The following is a 7,500-nucleotide window of genomic DNA, read 5'->3' on the forward strand; positions in this document are numbered from 1 at the left end:
CGCAGACTTCGTTACGCGACTTAAGGAGGCTCGAACCAGTTTCAACACTTCCAAGTGACGCTCTTATTAGAAGGATCGTCACCAAAACGTTGTATCATGTATTGGTAATATTGTGGTACCAAATGAAACACGAATTATTGCTAAACAAGATACAGTCATTATTGTGACGTAATATGTTACCGTGACAACGGCCAGCCTTGCAAAAATACTTTATTTTGTCTTTAGTTGCTTATATCTCAAAAACGAACTCGGTGACCCCCATTTTTTATTTCTGAAAAGTAATCAGAAGGGCATGATGAAACTTCCTGCAAAGTTTTAAAAAATTCTGTGTGGTGGATTCAAAGCCACCTTTATTTTGTGAGTTTGTTAAGGTAGCTCTGAATCCTCTGGACAGAATTTTTTAAAATTTGCCGAAAGTTTCATCGTAGCCTTCTAATAACTTTTCAGCAATAAAAAAGGGGGGTCACCTAGTTTGTATCTGAGATATCAGATATGACTGACCAAATCCAAAATAGAGTGTTTTTGTTGGGCTTTATTGTTGCCTAGCTAACTTATTACGTTACAATGATGATCACATCTTGTTTGGAAATAATCGGTGTTTCATATGGTTCCATAACATTGCTGTTACGTGATAGCAGTGTTGGAGCGTTATTCGACCTAAACAGAGAGTCTTCTAAATGTTTAAACCCTTTCGAGCCTCCTTAAAGATGAATACGCGTCTTCATGGGTAAGATTAAATGAGGAGAGAACAGGTGCCAATACAATAATAAAAATAAGTAGCTCGCCCGTTATATTTGATTTGAATAACCGCAAGGGACTCCTTGTTGGCCGAAAGTAATTGCCAACTCGCTTAAGCTACCTGGTTTGGTGGCTTAAGTTTAATAAGAATTCCACTGAAGTTTAGCTACTCGCTTAATTTTAAGCGAGGTTGGAAAGCAACTGCTTTTTGCGCGATTTCCTGGTTGTTGAGTTAGCCGATCAGGTCTAGTACAGACGGCAGGATTGTTAAAAACAAAGCAAGAGATAACCTTACGGGGAGGCGGAGAAAGTTTTTAGAGTCAAGATCTGAGCTCAGACTGGACAGTCCCAGAAACCTAACACTCAATGCCCTGGTTCTGAAGCATATAGGTTTCATTTGGTCCCGATGACGTTATTTAGCGAAAACCCAAGTGAACTCGAAGCTAGACCCTCTCTTTCATTCGATCAAGCCTCATCATCTACTACTCGACTCAAACTCGACGTCAAAGCACGAAAACGGAGAACCATGCACTGGCTCGATGTTGAGAAACGGACAAAACACTACTTATGAAGATCGTTACCTGAAGTTGTTGATGGTGTTTTGGTGGTTGTCTCATTCGGTTGTACTGTCTTAATCGATCCCGATTGGACGGAAGACTGGGCGGAAGACTGGGCGGAAGACCGGGCGGAAGACTGTGATGCCACACTTGTACTGTTTGTAACAAATACTTCTGTAGCAGGTGATGCTTCAGAAACTGAAATTCCCGTTGATTTTAAGAAATTCAGAGGAAGAGAAGGACAAGGTTGGCTCACTGTCGGGCTTTACTGTCGGGCTTGGTGTCGGCCTTGTTGAAAACCGAACCTAAACCACAGGAGATAAAATTGAAAATAAAACAATTAAGCAGTGAAGACAAAAAAGGTTGGGGTGGGGGATAGTGAGAAATTAACAAATGGCAATAGAGGGGATTAAGAGAAAAAGAAATGTTGTTAAACCATAGTTAGTAGATGGTTAAACAATGGAAAATTGTTGGCCGTGAAATAGGTCTTAATTAATCAGACGGCAGCCATGTTGACTCCCGAAGGATTGCAAAACTTTCGTTTTTTTGCGCACCGAAACTCGTTCCCAAACATTGGCAACACGAGGCTCGGGGTACGAAATCTATTGTCTATGGCCAATATGGCCGCCGCGCGAATAAGACTCACTGAAACTTTGGTGGTCATTGGTTTGATGTTAGACCTTATTGTGGGGTCTTTCAAGAAGGTGACTTATGCTGAATTAAGGTACATTGAAAGTAAGAAGGATTATGCTTCCTGGTTGTTTCCCAGCACATATACTAATCAACTCGTAAAATGGTTTTGTTTTGCTGATTATACTGTTATAAGTTAAGCGTAAAACAGTTGCATGGAACGGCGAACTTCAGGATACAACAAAGCAACTCCACTTTTGAGGAAAAAAAATTTAAATCGGTTTTTGCCACTGGAAATGATTTGTTTGTTTAGCCTTAGCTCCAGTTATACGTTCATTTTAAAAGATTCTATCATTTCGTTTTCCTAGATAAAAACGTTTTTATAAGCTCTCTGCCATTTTTGATCTAGTCTGTTCCTACGGGTTTCAGCGGGCTGGATTCATGACAGATGACAGTTCCTTTAATGTGCCAAGAGAGGTTGTCGGCATGGTTTTCCATCAAGTCTTCAAACACCACATAGTAATTAAAAAGTAGCCCTGAAATTAGAAGGCTCCGATAGCTCTACTCCTTAAAGCATAAAATATTGTTTATGGAAGCTCAACCTCGTTGCCAGGACCTCTCCTTTGGCTTCTGGGCTGGGTAGAAGCCAAGGGAGAGGTCCCGGGACGAGGTTGATGGAAACTTAACTTGAGAATTGAAGGACTTCCAAGGGACTTTTAATTAAGAGTGAACCATAAGGAGAAGTGTTGAATTTATATCTTCTCAACCCCAAGAGATCTTTAAAAAAAATTGTAGTTCTAAATAAACACAAACCGCGAGGGCCGAAAAAGTAACAAGCGATCGAATAGGAATCCACATGTTACAGTATTTACGAGGTCCTCTAAGGACCTTTATCAATCTTTCAGTACATGGTTTCATGTAAGGACCCCAGGACAGAGTTTTCCTCCCTACCTGCCATCTTCGCCAAAAATAACCCGTGTTGTGCGCCCGACGGAATTTTTGGTGCGGAAATCTATTTCAACTAAATATTTAAGCAAGAGCCGATACAACGTCGATTTGATTTTAGTGGTGTACAACATGATATTTCCGTTGGCCAAACCAGCCTTCTTCCGGTACAATGAGAGTTTACATTGAATTGCTTCTATGTACATATATTATGTACATATATATAGTAAATGGATGTTGGAAAAAAATGTGATAAAACATGGCAGTTACATTCCATACGTGGCAGTTCCAAACATGGCAGTTACATTCCATTCGTTACTATATATATCTACATAGAAGCAATCCAATGTAAACTCTCATTTTTTTATTTTATTTTATTTATTTTTTATTTTTACAATTTAATGGCATTAAAGGTAACACATGCTAATAAGAAATATTAATAGCCATATGGATAATCCGTAAAGGAGTCCAGGACCCCATAAAAAAGAACAGATCACCAATGAATATATACTAATACAAAATACGAAAATACAGTAGTAAAATCAAAATAAAATCAATAATTCAACAATGGATAACTAATTTAATGTATTGCCCAATAAAAACTTCTTAACTCCCCGCTTAAAATATTTACACTTACTGCCTTACGAATATCGTAGGGCAGAAGATTCCAGGAGTCAACTATCCTATGAAAAAAACTATATTTGAGTGGGTTTGTTCTTGCATATTTCTTTTTAAGAGATAAATCATCGTATTTCCTAAATGAATAATGGTCAGCATCAGAATAAAAATCAATGTAAGAATCAATATTGACATTGCTTATTCCATTGAGAGCTTTATATAAAAAAGTAACAGCTAGAATTCTCCTATTTTTAAGTGACATCAAATTTAGCTTCTTTAAACGGGTCTCATAATTGTCCTCAGTCTTCAAAATGAACTTGGTTGCTCTTCTTTGTACTTTTTCAACTTTTTCTATGTTTTTTTTGGTATAGGGTGACCATACCACAGAGCAGTATTCAACATTCGATCGGACCAATGCGCAGTAGAGAGTTCTCAGAGTCTTAGTATCTGAAGAAGGCTGGTTTGGCCAGCCAAAATATAGTACACCACTAAAATCAAATCTACGTTGTATCGGCTCTTGCTTAAAATATTTAGTTCCTCAACTTGCAATTACGCCGATCAGATCAAGCCACTGATCCAACGTACCGGCACCGACAACAAGATTGTCCACGGTTGCTTGCTTCAAAACTCTCTATTTCAACGTCGCTTCTACACAAGTTAAAGAATGCTTGAGCGGTAACCCAAGGCACGGAAGGTCATTATCTTACAAAAAAGGGCTCATTGCTTATTCTTTTGAACGGTAAACTTTTTCCCCTAAGCTTGACGTTTGCTTTGATACGATTCGTGTTAAGCCTGTTTTTCTCCAGCGATGCAAGCAAGCAAGCAAGCAAGCCAGCACAAGAGCAAGCATAAGTAGCTAATGCTAAGCGAAAAAACAAGCTTCGACATAAGCATAACAGCCACGGCCTCCCCCATTTTGTTCAGACGTAACGCGAAAATGCCTTCCTTCACGTAGAAACGGCAAGAGGCAAACGGCAAAGGCAAAAATCGCGGGAAAATCATGGTCACGTGGTCACTTTTCCCGTTCGCGTTTCACGTAAACGAGATGATAAATCTCTGTATTATTAGCAATTGTTTTATGGCTGAGTTTATTTTTTCCCAGCAGCGCCCGCTGGCATTGTTTACTTTGACGTCACTTAATGACTGGTCCCTCGGGAAACAGTTCATTTTGTTTTCCTCGAATCTTGAAGTTTCGGCTGCGACTCGGGGAAACATTGAGATTCGAGGGAAACAAAATGAACTGTTGTATCCCTGTTTCCATATGTTTTTTCTGTCTCAATTCTTCCCGCGCGGTGACGTCAGTCTGTGTCGGAGGAATGAATAGCGCATGATGATTTAATTTACACCTCTCTAGTTCCGGGTACTAAAATATTTTCAATTCACTCGCTTTTAGAAGTCAATGTTAATGTCTTTCCTGTGCCAAGTGAATATTATTCTGGCTTGTTATCCGAAATACCTTATCGCTGAATAGTTTTCATAATTTAACAACAAACGATTTATTCTTCTTTTATGTGCATATCTGAAATGAGGTCAGAGACTTAAACCTCATTTCAGAGCCGGTGATTTGAGTTCTGTTATTTACAATTACTGCGACATCCGCATTTCAAATGTAATCACAATGCATGTAGAAGTTGTCTTTTATGACTTTGGTTTTTCTCGCGCAAATTGGCGTTAGCGTAGAGAATGGAGGGAGTACTACATAGATAATAGATTTAGAACGGATAGAACGGATTTTATACATTATTGAAATACGGACACAGGGCGTTAATACACTAAGAGGCTGTACCTTCAAATGCATTTTAGATTGATCCACTCTTGATTTTGTAATTTTAATATTTCTAATTTGTTATTTTAATACGTTTATTTTATGTAATACACGGCCACACAAGCTTTTAGCTTTAACTTTTTACCGTGTTTTAATAAAGGTTATGATGTAATCAAGTCACAGCTTTTCCGACTTGAAAACTGAAAGATGTCGACAAATTCCAAAAATTCCCATTTTTCGCATTTTCGCATGGGTTATCACGGTCGAAACATCAGTCAAACGACAGTGTTTCTCAACACCATTGATTGCGCGATCCAGGTCGCGATCTTACTTTATTTATCCGGATCGTGCACGATCTTACATAATCAAGTTATAAACCTAAATAAAATTAAATCCTGTATTCTCTAAAGGGCCGAGTTGGGCCATCACTTTGAGGAAGTTGTACTCCAGGTCGTTCCGCTTGAAATAAAAACCACAGACATATTTCCTTATTTAATCCGAGACAGCGAGGTTTTAAGATAACAGACAAAATACGTTTTTCTCGAGTTTTTTATCTTTAAAAGCTGAAGTTTGCTGTCCCAAAAGGGTCCCGATGCCAAAACACAACAATTCGGAATCGTTTGACCCCGTTTTCTGGTGAATTCGTCTATACTTTATGCAGTAATACAAAGTCAGGTCACGTTGCTTATTCTGAGACCTCGGCTAAGCGTACGTTTACCAAAATATAAATTTTGAGGCAGTAAATTGGTTGCTTTCTTTATCATAGATCAACACAGTTACTGGTATATTTAAGGTCTTGGCAAAGTTATTTCTTTGCTTCGCAATTGGCGTGCTTCGTTACTAGGTAACAAATTTTGCTTTTGACTGAAAAATTTAATAGTGTTATATATCCTACTGCGGTCGACACTCTACGGACAAAGTATAACAACTAGTCTCCTCAATCAGGATACTTCTGTTTGTCCATTAATCCATATATTGACGCTTCACTATTTTTGGTGAACGACGTACTAAGTAATAAGTTGCAAAGGTATTCTATAGCCGAGTTACGAAGTTGTAAGGCGTCTTGCAATTGTAATATACTTAACACCAATGACACCCGGAAATATGGGAATATGTCGCTCTTTTTACAGCCGTTACAACTCAGCTCGCCGATACTTTTATTTGAGGACCAATCGATTCTAACAAGGGAATCGCCCACATGATATTTAGCATAGCATATTCTCTTTTAGTTCAATGGCAAACACAACGATTGCTAACAGTCAGGTTCATGATATGCTGAGTGTTGACGAACACTTCGGTTGTGTTAATAATTATCGTCCTAAAGACGTGAGTGTGTGGTAGGAAAACGGTTTACTTACTCGTCTGTCCTTCAACATTCCGTGTTAATAGAGAAAAAGCGAAAAGAGTCGTCCGCAGCACCAGGAAACAAAGAGCCATCCTTCGTGTCACCATACTCTAGCTTACTCTTATGACACGGAAACAATGATGCATACATACCCCAGTCGCATAACGCAGTCCTTGACCCGGATCACCGGAAGTCAAAGTGAGGTGTCACACGAGAGTGTCGAGAGTATCATCATAAATTCACCCTGCCAGGATAGCTGGCTTCCAATTCCATAATCTAAAAAACTTGAACTTGAACTTCATTTAAAAGGAGGATCACACAAAAAAGAGAAAGAAAATCATTCTATCACCGTTGAAGTCACAGTAAACACAAAGGCCCTGATCACATGACAGTGAACTAGAGTTACCGATAAACTTGAGATCCTCGGAGCGCACCTTTTACCCCGCTTCCTCTGGTACTGGTAAGTTTGATGACGGAACAAAAAAAGTCGAGAAACAGAATCCAACCGCTTGCCGACCTTGATGGACTGGAGCGGACCTGTGACGAGTTCAAAAAAGAGTCGGATGAAGCGAGTAGAAAGGTTTTAGGATTGAAGGAGACGACTGAAAAGAGCCACCTGGATCTTTGATGAGAGTTGTGAGATGAGATCCGAGAACGCAGTAAAATGAAGAGCAAGATAAATGTAACAAGATCTGAGCGACTCTAGGATGAAATGAAACAAGAATATAGAAAGCTACAATGAGGGAGGTTAAGTATGGTTTACGATGAGATAAGAGGAAGTATCTGGACGGGTTAGGTAAGGAAGCTGAGGAGGCAGCCCAGAGAGGGGAACAGGGAGCGGAGTACCGGTTAGTTCGAAAGAAGGTGTGAGGATCACCTCTGAAGCCGGCTAAATTGAGAGA

The sequence above is a fragment of the Montipora capricornis genome, chromosome 10 (assembly GCF_036669925.1).
Source record: "Montipora capricornis isolate CH-2021 chromosome 10, ASM3666992v2, whole genome shotgun sequence".
Classification (NCBI taxonomy): Eukaryota; Metazoa; Cnidaria; class Anthozoa; order Scleractinia; family Acroporidae; genus Montipora; species Montipora capricornis.